Raw genomic sequence first — 22156 nt, 5'->3', positions numbered from 1 at the left:
CTTAAATTACATCTTGGGCATCTCCCTTGCTCTCTCACACTCATGGTGCATACTTCTCTTTCCTACCTCTACCCCGCTTACTTCTCTAATAGGTAACACCCAATTGTGATCAACCAAAATTTAATTCTGGTAAGCCAAATATCTAAAATGAAGTGATAAATTTAAATATAATTTTACATCCATTTAAAATCATGTTTTCACAGAAAATTTCTTGTTCATGATGTGATATGATGAAAAATCATGAGGCAGTGATGCCTATAAATATACACAGACGCACACACACACACACACACACACACACACACATATACATATATACATACATATATATATAACAAGATTCTATGTTGTTGGGGGTTTTTTAACCAGTTTGGGTTGCAAGTACATACAGGTGACAGAGCTGTGTTGTATCTTATTCCCTTTCTTTTGGTAGCAGCATCCCAATTTTCTTCTGTTGAACTACCTTCCCTTATTTTGAAGCCATGTAGTTTGAGTGACACTAACCATTCCCTCTCTCAGGTTCCTGAAATAAGCACAAAGTTCCTAGAATAGGTACATAACCCAGGCCTGGACAATCAGTATATTTCCTTCCCCAAAGCAGAGTTCAGGAATGGGTATGTGACCCAAATGGACAACTAAAACTCAGTCCCAAAATTTTTGCCAGAACTAATCAGAAAGTTCTCTTTTGGCTGAGGTTGCTAAACTGAAAGAATGCAGTAGATGCCAACTTGTCAGAGAGCCAACCCAGAGAAAACAAAAGCCAAGAGATGGACAGAGAAATGAAAGCTCTGAAAATATTTCGTCCCTTGATCTAATCACACTTGAGTTCAGGTGAATTCTGGTGTGAATAGATGTAGATTCTAGAATTTTGGCATTGCTGCTGAGAAACAATTCTCTCTGGATTTCCCAAGTTCCTGCACAACCAGAGGCTTCTGAGCAAAAGGTACTACAAGAATAATTGCACAATATCCAGCCTTGGAAGCTAGAGAGCATGTATCCCTAAAGACAGAGACCTCCAATAAGCTCTGGAGAAATAAACCCCTCTCTTTCCCTCCCCTGGAAGATATTTACCTATATTTTTTTTCTCATATTTCTTATGTTACTTTATATTTTTTTTCTTATATTTATTTATATTCTAGGGCACTAAACCTAAAAACAGTTTCCCATTCTCCTCTGGAGAGATTTGCTTAATGAATAATCTCTCACCCTCTATAGGGTAATTTCAGTTCTACAAGTGTTTCAGACTTAATAGTTACATGCAGCAATAAATTACCTTTTTTTTTTTTTTTTTTTGGTCAGAGAGAGAGAGAGAGAGCAAGCACAGGCAGACAGAATGGCAGGCAGAGGCAGAGGGAGAAGCAGGCTCCCCGCCGAGCAAGGAGCCCAATGTGGGACTGGATCCCAGGACGCTGGGATCATGACCTGAGCCGAAGGCAGCTGCTTAACCAACTGAGCCACCCAGGCGTCCCTCTAAATTACCTTTTTTAATTAATTCTTTCAACAAATATTTGCTGAAAGCCTATTTAGTGATATGCCATGCACTTTCCTACAAAACATCTCGGACAAAAATTCCTCCCCCATGGAGACTGTATTCTAAAGAAAAAACAAAACACAAAATGAATACATAAAATACATAGTATAAAGTCCTGATAAGTGCTATCAAGAAAAAGCAGGAAGAAGGCCTGGGTGGTGCAGTTGGTTAAGTGTACCACCCTTGGTTTTGGTTCAGGTCATGATCTCAGAGTCCTGAGATTGAGCCCCACGTCAGGTTCCATGCTCAGTGCAGAGTCTGCTCCAGACTCTCTCCCTCTGACCCTACCTGCCCCCACTCTCTCTAAAATAAATGAATAAATCTGAAAAAAGAAACAAAAATGATCTCCAAGATGGCAGAGGAGTAGGAGACCTTAGTTTTGTCTGGTCCCAGGAATTCAGTTAGATCTATCAAATCACTCTGAACACCTGCAAACTCAAACAGAGATCAAAGAAAAGAATAGTTACAGCTCTACAAATAGAAAAGTGGCCACTTTCTGCAAGGTAGGGGCTGTGGATAAGTGAAGTGAATCTGGGGCGATATATGGGAAGATAAACTGTGGAAGGGGTGGGGAGGAGCCTCCCTAAGCCAGTTACTGGAAAGTGATATAGCAGCAGAGCACAACATCGGAACTTTCAGAAGTCTGCTCAGGTGAGGAACATCCCTGCCTGAAAGGCACTCTGGTGACAAAATAGGGCAGAATCCTAAGTGGAATAGTGTGGTCTCAGGAAGACCAGGCAGAGTTCTCAGATATCAGATCAGGGAAGCTGGCTGCAATCAGCAAGGCCAGGAGTGGGCTCTCAGCTCGGGGTCACCATAAACCACAAACCCTTGCAGCACAGTCCAGCCAATGCTCTCAGAGGAGGGCCCCAGCAAGCAGCAGAACCACAGGGAGACCCCCTCCCCTCACCCTGCAGGAACAGAGCAGAAGCATGCTTACAGGAGTATGCAGGGTCTGAAGAATCGATGTGGGGTCACGAGCCAGAGATAGAAATCCTGGGTCACAGACTGGATAAGCATGGAGTGCAGAGGGAGACCAGGGAGACAGGAATAACTGACTGCTTTTCCCTGAGGGCACATGGAGGAGAGAAGCCCCAAGCTCTCAGGTCCAGGGCTGGAGACTGGGAGGCCGCCATTTTCATTCTCATTTTCTAAAGCAGCACAGAAAGCCTTCAGGGAACAAAAGCCACATAAAGCAATCCAGAGTCACTTGCACTTAACTTGGTCCCCTGGGCAAGGGGGGTACAATTCTACCTGGGGCAAAGACACCTAAGCATCAGGGCAACAGGCCCCTCCCCAGAAGATCAGTAAGAACATCCAGCTAAGACCAAGTTTACGTATCACACAGAACTGCAAAACTCCAGCACTAGGAAAAAATAGTATAACAGTATAATTCATGGTTTTTCTCTCATGATTCTTTAGTCTTTCAATTTTTTTTTTCGTTTTCTTTTTCAACCAGTTTCTTATTTTGTCAACTCTTTAAGCCTTTTTTAATTTACATTTTTACAGTTATATTCTATTCTTTCATTGTATTTAACTATATATGTGTGTGTGTGTGTGTGTGTGTGTGTGTGTGTGTGTGTGTGTGTATACATATATATATTTTTTCTTTCTTTAAAATTTTGGGAGGTAGTTTCTTCTAACAAACTGACCCAAAATATACCCAGAATCTAGTGTATTGCTCCATTCTCTTCACCTGTCTAATGATATTATCTCTTTTTTTATTTGAGTCTTTTTTAATTTTCATCTTTACATTCTATCCTTTCAATGTAATCAATTTTTGAGTATATATATATATATATATATATATATACTCATATATATTTTTTTCTTTCTTTCTTTCTTTCTTTCTTTCTTTCTTTCTTTCTTTCTTTATAATTTTGGGATGTAGTTTCTTCTAACAAACAGACCAAAATACACCCAGGATATAGTGTATTGCTCTGTTCTATTCACCTATACTCTTCATCTATACTCTTTTTTTTTCTTTTAATTTTCATTTTTACAGTTACATTCTATCCTTTCATTGTATTTAATTTTATTTTTATACATATATAAGTTTCTCTTTCTTTACAATTTTGAGATCCAGTTTTCTAACAAACAGACCAAAATACCCACAGGATCCAGTGTATTGCTCTGTTCTGTTCGCCTGATTATATTCTCTCTCTCTTTCTTTTTTTTTTTTTTTTGTTTTTTTTCTTTTTCAGTTTCAAGTGTCTTCTGATTTGTTTACTGTATATTTCTCTGGGGTCATTATTGCTATATTAGTATTTTGTTCTCTCATTTATCTATTTTTCTCTGAACAGAACAACAGTATAGAAAAACTCCCTTCAAAAAAGAGAACAAGAGGCAGTATTGACTGCCAGGGACTTAATCAGTATGGATATAAGTAACATGTTGGAATTAGGATTCAAAATAATGATTATAAAGATACTAGCTGGGCAGGGATGCCTGGGTGGCTCAGTCGGGTAAGTGTCTGCCTTCACCTCAGATCATTATCCCAGGGCCCTGGGATAGAAACCTGCATCAGGCTCCCTGCTTGGTGGGGAGTCTGCTTCTCCCTCTCCCCCCACTTGGGCATATGTGCGCACTCTCTCTCTCTCTCTCTCTTGCTTGCTCACTCTCTATCTCAAATAAATAAATAAAATCTTTTAAGGAAAAAAAAGATACTAGCTGGGCTTGAAAAAAGCATAGAAGACAACAGAGAATCCCTTTCTGGAAAAATAAAATAACTAAAATCTAAAATCTAATCAAGTTGAAATTAAAAAGGCTATCAATGAGATGCAATAAAAAACGGAGGTTCTAACTGCTAGGATAAATTAGGCTGAAAAGAGAATTAGTGATATAGAAGACCAAATGACAGAGAATAAAGAAGGTGAAAAAAAAGAGAGTTAAACAACTACTGGATCATGAGGAGAGACTTTGAGAGATAAATGATACCATAAAGCAAAGTACTAGAATAACTGGGATTCTAGGAGAAGAGAAAAGAAAGGAGGGGGAAGCAGAAGGTATACTGGAGCAAACAAAAGCTGAGAACCTCCCTAATCTGGGGAAAGAAACAGGCATTCATGTACAGGAGGCACAGAGAACTCCCCTCAAAATCAATAAAAATAGGTCAACTCCTCGAAATATAATAGGGAAAAATAAAACAAGATGAAATGAGAGAGGGAGACAAACTATAAGAGACTCTAAATCATAGGAAACAAACTGAGGGTTGCCGAAGGGGAAAGGGTAGGGCGGTTAACTAGGTGATGGACATTAAGGAGGGCGTGCAATGTAATGAGCATTGGGTATTATGAGACTGATGAATCACTGAACTCTACCTCTGAAACCAATAAGGCACTATATATTAACTAATCAAACTTAAATTTTAAAAAAATAATAAAATTAAATAAGGAAAAGAAAAAACAAAGCAGAAAAAGGTAACAAGAAGTATGGGAGAGGGAAGCAATTACAAACTGATGTTAGCTGATCAAAGACTTAGAACATAAAGTGATATTTGAGCCAGGGCCTAAGGGAGATAATGAAGGAAGTCACATGGATATCTGGAGAAGAGCATTCCAGTCCAGGGTAATAGTAAGTGTAAAGCACTTGTTTAAGATCAAGCAAGGAGGCCTGCATGGTAGAGACAATAGAAAAATCTGAGTTCAGAGAAAGATCCTGCATGAAGAAGGAAAAGCAAGACCACAAAAACTAGCTCATTATGGGGTCTTGAACTTCTACTCTGAGTTACACAGGAAGCCACTGCAAGATTCTGAGGAAAGAAATTATTTCTTACTTTTTAAAAGGATGACACTAATATTCTGAGTCTAATTTTCTGAGAGCCCAAGTACTAGCAGGGAACCTTGTTAGGAGTTACACAGAAGAGAGGACAGATGGTGTTGAATCAGAGTGAACTCCAAATAGAGGGGATGAGAACTTGGTCAGATTTCATATATATTTTAAAGGCAACAAAGTAAGCTGAATTACTGTGTAGTGGAAATAAAAGAAAAAGAGTCAAGGATAACTTCAAGGTTTAGGGTCTGATCAAAAAAAAGGATGGAGGGTGCCTGGGTGGCTCAGTGGCTTAAAGCCTCTGCCTTCAGCTCAGGTCATGATCCCAGAGTCCTGGGATTGAGCCCCACATCAGGCTCTCTGCTCAGCGGGGAGCCTGCTTCCCTTCCTCTCTCTCTGCCTGCCTCTCTGCCTATTATGATCTGTCTATCAGATAAATAAATAAAATCTTAAAAAAAAAAATCTGGAGGTGCCACCTACAGATATGGGAAGGATTAATTTTTTTTAACTAGTTTTCTAGACTACAATATAAAAGAAACCTGACAACTATAAAATTTATGCCAGAAATCAGGTAATACAAGTGACAGCCCTAAAATGTGGAACTGAGTCAACAGCAGAAAGTGGAGGGTACTAGGTATCCCTCTATTGTAGGACGAGAAGTCAGCAATCCTTAATCAGCAAAGCCGCTGGCAAACTGGCACCTCTTCTAAACTGGACTATGGGCCTACTAAGGATAGGATACTTAATAAAAAAATGTTAGGATACTGGTATATTGTCAACTATGCCACAGTCTTCAGTAAGGTCATTTAAAAAAGAAGCACACTTTGAGTGAAGTCTTTTTTTTTTTTTCCCCCTGACACAGAGAGAGATCACAAGCACAGGGGAGCAGCAGAGAGAGAGGGAGAAGCAGGCTGCCCACTAAGCAGGGAGCCTGACACAGGGTCAATCCCGGAACCCCGGGATCATGACCCCAGCCGAAGGCAGACACTTAACTGACTGAGCCACCCAGGCACACAGAGTAAATTCTTAATAAAAGAAAATCTTGGAGCACCTGGGTGGCTCAGTCATTGGGCATCTGCCTTCAGCTCAGGTCATGGTCTCGGGATCCTGGGATTGAGCCCTGCTTCGGACTCTCCGCTCGGCAGGAAGCCTGCTTCCTCCTCTCCCACTCCCCCTGCTTGTGTTCCCTCTCTTGCTGTGTCTCTCTGTCAAATAAGTAAATAAAACCTTTAGAAAAAAAGAAAAAGAAAAGAAAATCTTTCAGTCTTTCATTACAAATCCAAGACGGCTGATAATCTTGCAATTTACAGGGATGAAAATTAAATATCCCTAAACTAAAATTAGAGCATTTAACCACACAAAAACAAAATATGAGAGAAGCCTAATGCTCCAGGCCCATCCCCAAGCACCCTAGCATATTTACTCATTATAAAGAACCATCCACAGGGTGCCTGGGTGGCTCAGTCGGTAAAGCACCTGATTCCCGGTTTCAGCTCAGGTCATGATCTCAGGGTCAGGAGATCAAGCCCCGCATCTGACTCAGCACTCAGCAGAGGGTCTGCTTGAGATTCTCTTTCTCCCTCTCCCTCTGCCCCTTTCCCCACTCGTGTTTTCTCTCTCTCTCTCTCTCAAATACATAAATCAATCTTCAAAAGAAAAAAAAAAAAGGACTATCCACTGTGACACATCCTGGAAATGGACAAATTAGCTCTGAGTTATTACCCAGAGACAATGGTCTCAATGGCTAGAAAAAGAAGCCAACAAGAAAACTGTGAAATCTAGGATCTACATGGTTTCTCAACTCACTATTACTGGCATTTTAAACTGGAAAATTCTCTGTTGTAGGAGGCTGCCCTGTCCATTGTAGGATGCTTAACAGTATTATTGGGATCTACCTACTCAATGCTAGCAACATCTACCTACTTCCCCTGTCCCAGCCTCCCATTATGAAATAAAGATATCTCCAGACATTGCCAAATGTCCCCTGAGGTAAGAATTGCCCCATGATGTGGAAACACTGGGTTACAGTGATAGGCAAATTGTTTAGAGGCCTACCAGGCAATGATTTGTTCAAGAACTAGGATTCAGACTTTAGGTACTTGAGAGAAGTTGATCAAATACAAATAAATAAAACACTAAGTTTATAAAAAGTTGTATTGCCTAAGAAACTCCCAACAAAGATTTGTTACTGCTCAACCTCTAAAATAGCTCCTGTGACCCCAAAACCTCATCAAAAGAGAGCCATTGAGGCAATGCAGTCCCCAGTACAGGAATCTCTCAATGCTCATCTTACAGCCAAGATATGGCCATAACTAGAAGAAAAGAAAACAAAAAAAGACCTTCCCAGGTGGCAGAACCAAAAACAGCCATATTGGCTGATCAAAAATCTTCTTCCACTGCCAGGGCAAAAAGTCCTTGCCACACCTATCATGAAACATGCACTTGTCATGGAATGGAAAATCTCTGTGGGATGTTTTTCTTTTTTCTCTTCCTTAATTGAGAGTTTTTATTGTCTTTATGCTATTTTTCTTCTACCACTGAACACAAGCTTTATTACAACTGGTTATATTTATCATCTAACCATAAGTTCCTAGACCCTAAGGTTATCTATGCAAACAGAACTGAGAGAAATTACCCAAAGATCTTAGACTCAAAGTTAGATGCAATACTTAAATGAGTCTTTGAGTCGCCTTCCTTTGCTGGGGGGCTGGTGTAAAGGTATTGGAAGTTATAAGTGAAAAATTTGCATTAAGTCAGATGAGGGCATTTTTTTCAAGGTTGCATATGTGTGGAAGGATATGAATGCACACTGGGAGGATTATAGTGAATCTCCTGGTTATGCTTGCCCAGCATCCACTGCCCCTCCCCACAGTCAAGTCACACTGCAGTCTTTCTGTCAGTGACCTCGGTCCACATGATTCAGACCATGGAAGTGACCATACTTCCTACTCCCAGTGCCAGCAATTTGTACTGGATCCAGATCTGGCCTATTATCAGATGCTATTCCTCTGACCACAGACATCAAGGATGGAAACATGACCCAATTCCTTCAATGAGATGTAATCCCAGGATTTATACTAAAACTATGGGTAAGAGAAACATTTTTTTACATTGGGCCTGCTAAACTGAAGGATTGTAAGCCTAGAGCCATCAGAGGGTGCCATATGGAGAAAACCTACCTGAAAGTCTCTGTAACACAAGAGAAAGCCACTGAGTATGTCATGAGATCACTGTTCAAACCCTTAAAACCATCTGCATTTGAAAAAGCACACTCCTGTTTGAGCCAGTGGCCCAAGCTAGTATGGGTAGGGTTTTGATCTCATGCAACTAGAAGGAACTGAAAATTTTAATAATATCATCAGTTTATCAGAGAAACTGATAGGTGATTTTCAAATGAAAAAAACTAAAGCTATAAGAGTTAAATTATTTGCCTAAATTCATACAACAAATAACTGGTAGTGGTGATTCAACCCTAGGCAGGTCTGGTTCTAATATGAATGCTCTTTCCACTACATCATACTCTCTTTCAGGAAAACAGTCTGAAACTTCTCTTTATTTTATAATTATCTGGAGCCATAAGGTAAGTCCTTACATGGAGTGAGTACTCTAATAACACTTGTTGCATGACCAAAAAAGGAAGAGTCATATGTCCTCCTGTTCTCTCTCCTGCTCCTGTACAACCCACCTCTCATGTTACACGGAACATTTCTGAATTATTTCTATAATGTAGACCTACTTGAGGACATGTCTCTTTCTTTACCACCTTTGCCCTCCTCCAAAAACTGTATTACTATATATAATAAAAGCAAGTGTCTCTAAGCCAAGACGCTTCGATTCTAGAATGCCAGTTCCAGCCATAGGATAAATCAAACCACAGGCTCCAAACTACAAAAGAGAAATCAGAACCTTAGAAAAAGCCCATCACCAAGGTCTAGCTACTCTTCTGTAATAATTAACTGTGAAACTCCGAGGACACCTATACTATCCTATAAGTGAGGATACTACTATTCAAGTTAATGTTTTAAGATATTTATAAGAACTACATTAACTTCCAAAAAGGAGCAGCTATTTATAAAGTCAGATCTCTTTCAAATATTATTAACGGTGACAGAGAAGGGAAGTGTGACAGGATTTATGAATATAAAATCCCTGACATTTTCAAGAAATCTGTCTAAAACCATGAGAATTTTTGACAGAGCTGGCATACTCAGTAACAATGCTTCACAAGTCAAGTTTCATTTTCCTAGGTGTGGCAGACTGATTCACAACCACGTCAAAGACTCACTGGATTCAACATCCCATTTTTACACTTACTCTAAAATATCTACTTTCTGGCTAACATCTACCACTTCCTTAGACTTATTTACTTTTTCTTTATTTCCAACAGCTGATTTTTTTTTTTCAGGAAATTTTTTTTTTACAAAGAAACAATGTTTGATCGCTTGACAAAAGTCATAATATACGGCAACCTCAAGCAGAAAACAAAGCCAAGACGAGATGTAAACATTGGGCAGTTAGCTAGGGTCATGCACATACGAGAGGATCTCACTTCTGATAATAATTCACTGGAGCAAAACTGCAAATATTTCAACACGGACCTTTAGAATCACTTCCAGATAGTTTAAACTGCTGTCAAATCCAGGTTTGCTGATGGTTTATTATAGTTAGACATTTACCATTTCCATTCATTTCAGGTTTAGCCTATAAAAGAACTAAGTTCAAAATCCAGTTAACACTTTATAGCTGGGTCTCCTAGGATATAGAATGTGATCTGACAATGGTTTCGGATCACAACAAGAAAAAACAAGCTAGGGGGACACCTGGGTGGCTCATTCGATTAAGCATCTGCCTTCAGCTTAGGTCATGATCCCAGGATCCTGGGATCAAGTCCCGCATCGGGCTCCCAGCTAAGCGGGAGACCTACTTTTCCCTTTCCCTTTGCCTGCCACTCCCCCTGCTTGTGCTCACTCACTCTCTCACTCTCACTCTATCTCTGACAAATAAATAAATAAAATATTAAAAAGAAAAAGAAAAAAAAAAAAAAGCTAGGGACGCCTGGGTGGCTCAGTGGGTGAAGCATCCGCCTTTGGTTCGGGTCATAATCCCACTGTCCTGGGATCAAGTCCTACATCAGGCTCCTTGCTCAGCAGGGAGCATGCTTCTCCCTCTGCTTGCCCCTCCCCCTGCTTGTGCCTGCTCTCTCGCTCTGAAAAATAAATATGTAAAAACCTTAAAAAAACAAAGAAAGAAAAAACAAGCTATCCAATTTACGGAGTTGTCAAGAAAATCAAACAAATGCATAAAAAGTGTCTAACAGGGGCGCCTGGGTGGCTCAGTGGGTTAAGCCTCTGCCTTCCGCTCAGGTCATGATTTCAGGGTTGTCGGATCAAGCCCCGCATCAGGTTCTCTGCTCAGAAGGGAGCCTGCTTCCCGTCCCCCCACCCTCTCTGCCTGCCTCTGCCTACTTGTGATCTCTGTCAAATAAATAAATAAAATCTTTTTTTTTTAAAGTGTGTAACACTTTCAGCAGGCACCAAACAAATGTTAATGCCCCTCCCCCATAACAGTGTCTGAATCCATGTAATTTACTCAAAAACTTCTACTGACAGAAACTGTTTCTACCTTGAAGGTTAAAATGTTCAAGAGGGAAGAAAAAAAGTAAATATATGAACAAATAATTTTAACACAATATGTTATATTATTAGTACACCTATATACATACTTGTATATATCAGTAGTAAGAGAAAGAAATCAGTTTCTTGCTTTGTAAAAATTTTCTGTTATATATAAACCTAGATAAAGATCCTAGGGGGCACCTAGGTGGCTCAGTCAGTTAAGCGTCTGCTTTCAGTTCAGGTCACGATTCTGGAGTCCTGGGATTGAGCCCTGCATCCGGCTCCCTACTCAGCGGGGAGTCTGCTTCTCCCTCTCCCTCTGCTCCTTCCCTCTGCTCATGCTCTCTCTCTCTCAAAAATAAGTAAAATATTTTTTAAAAAATGAAAAAAGACCCTATGCTTTATCCAATATAACTTTATAAATAATCAGAATAGTGAACTAGCAAGTTGTCATTAATAATTATCTGAGACAAATGCATTGTTTAGATCTCTTTAATTACTTTACTAGTGCCAATTTATTCAATACATAGGAAGCTAAAAGGCCTCACAAAGTGATACTTACCAGAATATATACATTTAGAATAAATTCAGAATGGATATGAAATGTGACAGTGACTGGATCTGCATTGTTAGAAAATCTACCATAAACCACAGACTGCATACTAAAAAATAGGTGTTGCTTGAGAACGTTTCCTTTGCTCCCAGAAAATCTGAAAAACCTTAATGAAAGCTGAAATAATGATTAACCTATATAAGAAAATATACACAAAGCATGTGATTCTGAAGGAAATATAGTTCAAGAGAAGGTAGAGACACTGTATAAACATTTTCATGAAGAAGTGGTATGGCAACTAGAGAAGATACGGATCCAGTTATGATCCAAACTGAATATTAGTAAGAATTAAATGACTTTTCCTTTGTATAACGTGGTATTAACAATAAAGCCCGGACCAGCTAGCAAGAGAAGCTTGGGAAGTCCTGCCAAACTGGATACTCAAAGAGCGGAAAGGACAGAACTACAGAAGTGTTCAACTCCAAGGACAACATATCCAAGAAACAACAGCAAGTGTTAGGTATTGCAGTCCACAAACTAACTCTTCATCTTTGTGACAATGCAGCAGCCTTTCTGATCAAATCAGAAATATTCTTATTCTGCAAACCCCAGGACACAAGAGTAAAAAATGAGAACCTTTTCTGTAATACATACTAATGATGTAATGCAAAATTATCTAGACTTCATTTTAGAAGCAAAAAATTATTTAACAATAGAATTGTTATGGGTCTGAAGGGATCACTTAAAATTTTCAATTAAATTTGATGGTATTTTATGGAGATAGTTATATCCTACATCCACAAAACTTTGGAGAAATACCACTTGCTAATGTCAAGGATTCAATAAACATCGGTTTTCTAAGTTTTCACCTCTAACTGTATATTATATATACTACATCCATTCTGGATGACCTATTTAAAAGCACAGCAATGTAATTTTAAAGATACTTTTCTGAATGAATCAGTGTAAAGAGCATTTTTATACACTAAACACCTAGAGTATAAATATTCTAGCATTAAGGGCTTCCCTTTCTCCTAAAACCATTTGTCCTATGGTGTCTGGGTGGCTGAGTAGGTTAAGCATCTGCCTTTGGCTCAGGTCATGATCTCAGAGTCCTGGGACTGAGCCTTGTGCTGGGCTCCCTGCTCAGCAGGACATCTGCTTCTCCCTCTCCCTCTGCTGTTCCCCCTATTTGGTCTATCACTCTCCCCCACTCCTTGCTCTGTCAAAAAAATAAATGAAATCTTTCTTAAAAATAAATAAATAAAACCATTTGTCCCACTACAGAAATGCTTTTCTGCAAGCAAAATAGTTTATACTGGAAAACGTCAATATTTCTAGAATAATCCATACTATTTTATCTACAATAAAGACCATGGAGTTATTGCTCACATGTTTTGAAATGCTCATTATCAGTTATTTTGATTTTTAAATGAAGACTCTTTATTATTGGTTACATAAAATTAATATAGCAATCTTTTCTTCTGTAGCATTACAAGACTCACAAATGAAGGGCATTCATTTCAGGAATTGTAGAAGTAACTTGGGTCTCAACGCGAGTACTATAAACTGTGTCTCAAGGATTATCAACTACTAATAATAGTTATACACGTTCTTAAATAACTTGCTTTCCTTGAGACATCAGAGTAGATTCAAATTTATCCCCATAATGATATCACTCTTAGTCATTTGCATTCTGATATGCTTTCTTGTATGGGGGTTGGGTGAGATGGAATTACAGATAGCATGCTAGGAAACTGCACATTAGAATACATCATACATGTAAATATCTTGTCCTTGAGTTGGAAAAAAATTGAGAGTCACTGACTTAGATACAAAATTTTGTTTTATTGCCAGACAAGATATAAAAACTATGTGGTCCAATTCCTAACTCTTTATTCAGCTCAGTGCTTATTTCATGACACCCTGGTCTATGCATTTAAATTACAAGTGGGTGTTTTTTAGGAGTTAGAATCCTATACTTATAGAATACACATTTTGAAATGGGGATATATATATAAAGTCCCCTAAAGAATAATCATACACATTAGTAGTGGCAGGAAAAGACTCACATTAAGAGTTTTAAGTACTATTACCCCGAAAATAAAGCTTAAGTTTTATACAGGTTAAGTAAATGCAGTTTAAGGAAAGGAGGAATACTAGTTAAAGATTTAAGAAAGTGACATTTTGCTTTTCTGTACCACTTTTCGCTTTTCTGTACCACTTTTCACTTTTCTGTACCACTTTTCGCTTTTCTGTACCACTTTTAAGAAAAATATAATCTCCTATTAAGAAAATAGGAGATAATACTAATTATTTCCTTTGTACAAATACAAATGTCATTCGATTTACTTAATGTAGATTACTAAACATCCTAAGTCTAAAGTTTGGGGACTTTTAGGATGGTAGAATAAACACAGAAATACTAGGAGAGATAAAATTAAAGCTACCATGTAGGGAAAATAATTTGAAAGTTGAGAACTTCCTAAATTCAGATATATTACCTAGATTGTCTCATTCGTCATGACAACCTGGTGAGGCAATCTTACCATCCTCATTTTACAGATGAGGGAACTATGATTTAAAGAGATTACATAACTTGCCCAAGATCCCACAAAAGGAAATTCTGATTTGTGACTGAAACCCAGATTAGTTTAGCTCCAAAAGAAATGAATCTTCTTTCACTATACCCTGCAACCTGGCAAAGAACACCTACATTAAAAATATTCGTATTTTAATTAACACCTTCAAAAGGAGGAAATGATATCAAGCTTATAATAAGATATATAGACTAAATATTAGTCATTGTTTGATAAGTATATATAAATATTTAAGAAATAATTCCAAGTCATCCATGACAATTTTATAAATTTTATAGTCTTATAAATTTATAAAATAAATTTTATAAAGCTAAATATTTAATATGCCCCCAAATGGAGAAATCTGAAAATTTTTACAGAAATGCACTAAGTAAACTTCATCTGACCTAGATATTTTGAACACAAAGAAAAAACTTGAGAGGTCCCATATTTTGTCAGCCATACAGCAGTTTCACATGGGGAACTATATTTATAAACTAAGAAAAGGTGGGAAATTGCTTGTCTAATTTCTCTTGTTCTGACTCTAATCTGTCCTCTATTTATTGTTTTCCATTTTTCCTTCAGATGTTGGAGCCCTCTTCTTTTTTTTTTAATTTAATTTTATTTTTTTCAGTGTTCCAAAATTCATTTTTTACGCACCACACCCAGTGTGGAACCCTCTTTTATATTAGGGTACCCAAGTTTCAAGTTCTGGAACTGCAAGTTTAGGTGCAGGTGCAGATATACTGTAATAAAGACCATAGTACTGCAATGATAGGTGGAACGTTACAGAAGAAACAAAAGTTTCAGTAATTTTCCAAAGTATTAACTATCATGGAATTATTGGTGACTTTTCTTCTCTATACTCTTTTGTTGTTGTTATTGGTTTTTTTTTTTTTTTTACGATTTTATTTATTTATTTGTCAGAGAGATAGAGAGAGTACAGGCAGGCAGAGTGGCAGGTAGAGGCAGAGAGAGAAGCAGGCTCCCTGCAGAGCAAGGAGCCTGATGCGGGACTCGATCCCAGGACCCTGAGATCATGACCTGAGCCGAAGGCAGCCGCTTAACCGATGAGCCACCCAGGCATCCCCTGTTGTTATTGTTTTAATGTAAGTTCTATACCCAACATGGGGCTTGAACTCATAACCTTGAGATGAAAAGTTCCATGTTCTACTGACTGAGCCAGCCAGGCACCCCATCTTTATAGTATTTAGCTGATTTTAAAGCATTTAACTTTAAAAAAAAAAAGATAAAAATAGTAAAGAAAGAAGAAAAGAGGGAGGGAGGGAGGTAAAAGAAAAAAAAAAAAAAACTGGAACTTCAATTAAAAAATATTTAAACATCTTATTCTTTTTGAAGTTCCAAAACTATGACCTGCTTATTCTTTTTAATCTCTCAGATGGTGTGGTAAATTAACCATACATAACCATACATGCCAAAGTCAAATGATATATGGAGAAATAGTATCAAGACAATCTAAGATCTATAGATTCTGAGACATAGCTCTTAATTTCAATATTTAAGAAATTAGTCATATAAATGAGCTAAGGATGAAAAACATTTAGGGTATACTAAAACTAAAAAGCAGGATTCGAATAATGCAGAAATTTCCTAAGTATGGAAAAATTACAAATATACATATACATGAACTTATATTCATTTATTATTCTTTCATTATAAAGTTCTGTGTTAAAACATTCTTCTAGAAACACCATGAAACAACACCCAAGAGTTTTGAGTCCTATCAAAATACTGACTTAAATGTTTCTAGACAATTAATTCATTGTCCATGAAATAGTTCTACTAAAAAAAGTTCCCACTAAAGTTCTACTTTGCTTTTTAGTCTTACTAAAATAAAGTTTATTATTGACACACTGAATAATCGATAAACACTAATAATCGAAACACTGAATAATCCAAAAAGACAGTCCTTTAGACCTGTCCTCAGAGGAAGATGCTCATTCAAAAGTCAAGTACAAAACTATCATTTATTACTACAGGAGTCCAATTTTAAAACAAGCTTTTGTTTGTATAACAAGTTTATTTGATTTCTTTTTTTTTTTTTTTTCTTATTATCAAAATGCAACTTACTCATCTGGGCCCTGATGTACAAACATGACTTCTTACTCATGAGATTGCTTTGTAAGTCTCATGGAAATTAAATCACTATAGTTTTTATAAACACTATTTCCATCGCAAGCTGAAATTAAGCTCCTTACAGTATTATGGTATGTTATATATTTATGCAGTTTTCAAATCTGATCATTTCAGGTCCCCTTTTCCTTAATATTTACTATATGTAATGGCTATCTGGGAACTGTTATTGCTGTGTAGGTGGTTTGGTAGTTACTGCACAATTCAAACTTACCTCATTGTTTGAAAATTTTCATGGTAAAATAAAAAAGAAAATTAAATGGCAAATTGAAAGTTCACAGACCAGAGTTATAACAATGTAATAGTTGAAGATGAAATGAAAGTGATTTGTCTACCAAAAGTGTGAGCTGTTACTTCCAAAATACTGACATCAACCTAAGGTAGTGCAGAAGCTGCATTAACTAGACCCTAAATAATTTACCTGGTATGTATCTAATGCTGCCTACCATCAGTGCAGAAAAGAAACAGATCTTGACCAAAAGCCTTTCAGGGAAAATACAGGGGAAAGGTTTCCAAGTATGCCTACCCATTCTCTTAATATATTCTCAGTACCTTTGGAAGTATAGTTCTCTTGGTTCAAGAGTACTAGCAAAAATGATTCCTGGATTACCAAAAATTACATTCAGTCTTCCTTTGCATTCTGACAAATGAGTGCTTCTTGAATATTTCTTTCTAAGGACTATAAAGGTATACCAAGACTACCACACTACATTCGTGAAATAATTACATTTTGCAAGGTTTTTTCAAATCCTATTCCCATTCCATAGGTTAAAGTGTTAATCACTAAAATAGTTTTGGCTTTTTATTAATTTTTCTGTAAAACACTTTAATACATAGTGCCTTCACTGGGGATATTGTTTTATTATCTTAAAACACCTGGGAAAGAGGAAAATGGTACTACTGCACCTTTAGAACAGTTTATGTCAAAGTGACAGTGAGACCACTAAGAATACACGCAGCTACTTACGAATTAAAAAAAGAAAGAAAGAAAGATAAAGCCCTTTTTCTGTTCACCGTTAAGAAGAAAGAAAATGAAAGGCTACCAGCCTTAATAAATTATTAAATTTGGGACTGCACAGCACTAAAAATCAAGATCACAAACGTACAAAGTAAAAAACTACAACCTCGGGGCACCTGGGTGGCTCAGTGGGTTAAAGCCTCTGCCTTCGGCTCAGGTCATGATCCCAGGGTTCTGGGATCGAGCCCCACATCAGGCTCTCTGCTCATTGGGGAGCCTGCTTCCTCCTCTCTCTCCGCCTGCTTCTCTGCCTACTTGTGACCTCTCTGTCAAATAAATAAATAAATAAAATCTTTAAAAAAAAAAAAAAAAAAAAAAAAAACTACAACCTCACAGTTAATTTGTGCACGACGTACCCGGCCCGGCTCTACCAACCGCAATTAGCGTTTCAGAAAGTTGATAGTAAGAAGACAGAGGCAGAAAACTAAGCCTCGAAACACCTCCTCAACCCTAAATGGCAATGAGATTACAGAGGAGAAATTGCCCGGCTGCATGAGCTTCACACTTAATAGTTTTTCTCTTGACTATGTCTTGGGGGTCACCTCTGGCCAGGACAGGAGCAGGGATTGAAGGTGGGGGACAAAAGCGGGAGGCCGGGAAGCTGATGCTTGGGAGGTGGGCTGGGGACGGGCTGCGCGCGTCAAGGAAGACTTCAGGGCCCGAGAGGTAGGATGGCATTGAGGGAACACCTAGGCGTTGGGGATTAGCCACCCCAGCTGGAGAACCACGCCAGGAGAGAAGCACTAGAGGAGAAGGGGGTGCGGGCGCGATGGGTGGTGCCCACAGCAGCGCTTACTCCGCCCCACACCCCGCAGCCCACCGACCCGGCGACGGGGCGGGGCTGCTGCGCTCGCCTCAGCCCTTTCGCGCCGGCACCCGCCCCCTCAGCCTCCAGTCCCGGGTTTGGTGGGAGGGGCCGGCCCTGCCGGGCCGGGTCTACAGCCCGGCCTGAGCCCCAACCAGGAATGCTCCGCCGCGGGTGGACGACGGGCGGGAGACCCTGAAGCCTGGGGCGGGAGTGGGGGGTGGCCGAGGGCGGAGGAAGAGCCTTCGGCGCAGCCGCCGCAGCCAGAGCTGAGTCCCAGGCGCCCCCCTGCGGGCAGGGAGTGTTGCCCCCGTTCTCCGCTTGTCTGCCCTCCACTTCCCCCACCTCCCTCGGCGTTGCCCCAGGCAACAGCGCCAGCCGCCGGCGGCGCGAAACTCACCTACCTAGAACCTGACAAGCAGGAGCCCCTCAGAACCGGGAGCCAGTCGCCACCCCGCGTCACGGGGGCCGCCACAGCCAATGGGCGCCGCTGTCACGAGCCTCTGCGGCCAATCAAACTGCACTCCGGTCTTCGGGCACCCTCGAGGCCCCAGCCAATGGGCACCAGCTGGAGGCGGGAGCTGCCGCCCGGCCCCCAACCCCCTCCTCCCCGACCTCCCAGGAGGCGGGGCGCGGCCGATTGGCCCTGGACCCGGAGGGGTGGGATTCGGGCTCCAGGCCAGGTGGGCGCGCGCGGACCTGGGGCTGCGGGCGCGGCGATGGGGCAGGCGTGGGCGTCTGGCTGCCGCCCTCTGGGTCCGCTACCCGGCTCGGGTGGGGTCTCGAGGTCCTCCTGTTCGTACTGCCCTCCTGGTCCCTGTGACCCGCTCCTCTCTACCCGGCGTCCAGGGCTGCGGGGGTGGGAGTGAGGGCGGGATGGGGCGGGAGGCGGACGGCGGCGTCACAGGAAACTTTGGGAGGCTCGCCTGGCCGCGACCGGGAAGTGGCCAGGCCAGGGGCTGATAAGCTGGGGCCGCCTGGAAGGGACTACCCCGCGGGTCGGCAGCCTGAAAGGAATTCGGAGGGTGGGGGCGGAGGCGTGATTAAAATGTTAAGTGTGCCCGCGGGGTGCTGGGCGAGCCCGGGAGCTGAATCGCAAAGAACGGAAGCTGCTTTGGGGCCGCGGACCCCACACCCCTGAATACGCACTTTTCACGCTCAGAATCATTGACCTTTTACTGTACATTGATACTTTTAGAATGGTTTTCGGCTAAGGCAGGAACTGTGTCTTTCTCATTCCTGTAATTCCCAGTGCCTCAGACTGTCTTTTAAAAAAGAGGGTTAGACACGCAATGCTGGATTTGGGATGGATGCTGTTAAACCTAAAGCAGGTCCTACGAGTGGTCCCATGTAATAATAAGCCCTTACCTCTTCCAGAGTCTAGAATGCGCGAAGAACCCAAGATGGTTTGCTCTGCCAGTGGGGATTGTTTCAGAAGCGTCCTTCACCAAAAGAATTTGGTGGAAAATGAGTAATGTGAGCTAAACAAAGATAACTAGGTGATCTGTAACAGTATGATAGGTGTTATTAGTCACTAATGGAGGGTGTGTTCCTGCAACCGACTTTTTTAAGGCATTGTATCCTGTACATTGGTTGAACCACATTCTTTGCCTGGGGCAGATTAACGTCAACCTCCATCTCCACCCTCCCCCTCTAAAATTTTGGATTATGTGGAAGCCAAAGAAGAATGATGAATACTTTTTTTTCCGACAGTGTTAGTTGTTTAACCATAGTGAACAGCTCTACACATAAATCTTAAATTGGACTTTCTTGTCCACTGTTTCAAAGTCAAGAGAAAGCAAAACATGCTGTAAAAACAAAAAAAAAAATAAGAGTTAATTCTTCCTCTTAAAGATGTGAGAAGAGATTTCCTTTCTCAGAACATTTGCTTTAGAAAACCTGTAATTGTTGAACACATTCTTCTTTCTTTGAATCGTATATAATAAACGTCCTTTTTAAAACTAGTTAGGTCTCCCTTAGCTAATGTTTTGTCAGCTTTACATTCCAGAAATGTCTTTAAAGACTTGGAAGATAATCAAGATATCACTCTGAAATGTGAACATCAAGAGACATATCAGTTCCCAGAAATGTATAAGGAAAATGTGATATACAGATATAAATATCTAGATAGATAGACAGCTGCACATACACCTAATGAGATATGATTCAGCCAGAAGAAAAGAACGAAAGCTTGTCACTTGCAACCTTGAGGATGGACCTTGATGACATTGTGCTGAGTGAAAAAAGTCAGGCAGAGAAAGACAAATACCCAAGGTACTTACCTTATGTGGAATCTTAAATAAATAAATAACTCATAGATACAAAGAGCAGATTGATGATTGGGAATAGGATTGAAATGGATGAGGGGAATCAAAAGGCACAAACTTCCAGTTATAAAATAAATACGCCATGGGTATGTAACTATGTACATCATGGTGTATATATATAGTTAATAATACTATATAGTTAATAATACTATATTAAATATTTGAAAGTTGCTGAGGTAGAAAATCTTAAGAGTCCTCATCACAAGTTAAAAACAAAAACAAAAAATTCATGTAACTATGTTATGGTTCCAAATGTGAACTATACTTAACATGGTGATCCTTTTGCAATATATACAAATACCAAATCATTATGTTGTAAACCTGAAACCAATATAATATGTCAATTATACTGCCATAGAAAGCAAAGGAGGATAGCACCCACTTTCCATGGGAAACTAAGAGTCTAACTTCAGTGGGAAAATCACTCCAACTTGCAAAACTACCTTCTGTCATAAAGATAAGAGAAGGTTGTTTCTCCTCTGAATAAAGGTAATTAGTTAACACAGTATGGTCACCGCAATTACACAATAAAATTAAGATGAATTATGTGTGCAAATGGTATTGTCAAGGCCTCTTATTTGAGAAGTGGTTATAGTTTATCTTGAAAACTTATGTAATGGGTTGTTAATCTGTTTGGCTATACAAAGAGGTGAAATTTTTTTCTGTCTTACAATCTCTTTCCTAATCACCTGTACAAAGGTAATCTAAATCTGGAAGGATGTGTTTGGTAAATTAATTATTACATACTTGGAGAAAGTAGTTTCAAATAAAAGTCTAATGGTGAACTAGAACACTTTGATATACATTGTGTGTGTGTGTGTGTGTGTGTGTGTGTTTATGTGTGTGATAGGGAACTCAGATCTCTGAAAACAGAATCTTTCCAGTTCCTCAACAATTTTCTGGGTTTTTACCTATTCACTCAAGAAACTTAAAAACTGTGTGCCATATGCCAACCATTGTACTAAGAAATTTAAGTTTGAGTGAATGTATTTGAAGTAAATGAATGTGGCAAAGACCTATACTGCATTTTTGAAGCTGAAAAAAGCAATTACAGCAAATCCACTTTAAATTTTCCATCTGTTTTAATTATCACTTTGCATTGCAACAAATTTAATAAACACTTGATTTCATCTGATTTCAAAAATACTGTGCAACTTTTCTTACATCTTGTAAATGTAGGAAAAGTATGGAAGAATAAAGGAAAATAATTTCCTGTCTACATGATCCATAGGCTATATAAAATATTAGACACCCCCACATAGCCTAGAGGGACATATATCTTAGTTGAAATTGTTAGCATTGGATTTTTTTTTTAAGATTTTATTTATTTGATAGAGACACAGCGAGAAAGGGAATACAAGCAGAGGGAGTGGGAGAGAGAGAAGCAGGCTCCCCACTGAACAGGGAACCCAATGCAGGGCTCAATCCCAGGACCTCGGGATCATGACCTGATCCAAAGGCAGACGCTTAACGACTGAGCCACCCAGGCACACCTAGTATAGGATTTAAGAGACTATTCTATCATTAAAATTTAGATCTATACCAAGTACTACCATGACTTTTTAAAATGCCACAGTACTGCCTAGCTGTCAGATAAAAAAAAGTCCTTTGTATATATTCCATTTTACCAAATACCAATTTTTGTCTGTTCTAATAATATTACTTACCTGGACAAATGAATACAATAATGTGGATGTCAAACCTTCAACAATTAATTAAAAATGATTTTAGGGGCACCTGGGTGGCTCAGTCAAGTGACTGACTTTTTTTTTTTTTTTTTTTTTTTTTTTTTTTTTTTTTTTT

General features: G+C 39.4%; 1 protein-coding gene across 1 annotated transcript in view; it reads right to left on the bottom strand.

The window, feature by feature from the left end:
- Positions 1-18485, bottom strand: part of LOC111148291 (FER tyrosine kinase) — a 468603-nt gene extending 450118 nt beyond the window's left edge. The window contains exon 1 of the mRNA XM_022504772.1: positions 18431-18485. The gene's annotated coding sequence lies outside the window, so the exon portion shown is untranslated. The remainder of the gene's footprint in view (positions 1-18430) is intronic.
- Between the last annotated feature and the right edge of the window lie 3671 nt (positions 18486-22156).

Source organism: Enhydra lutris, unplaced genomic scaffold, assembly GCF_002288905.1.
Source record: "Enhydra lutris kenyoni isolate GAN:26980312 unplaced genomic scaffold, ASM228890v2 scaffoldscaffold19, whole genome shotgun sequence".
NCBI lineage: Eukaryota > Metazoa > Chordata > Mammalia > Carnivora > Mustelidae > Enhydra > Enhydra lutris.
The sequence above is the reverse complement of the archived record's forward strand: the minus strand, read 5'-3'. Positions and strand labels throughout refer to the sequence as shown.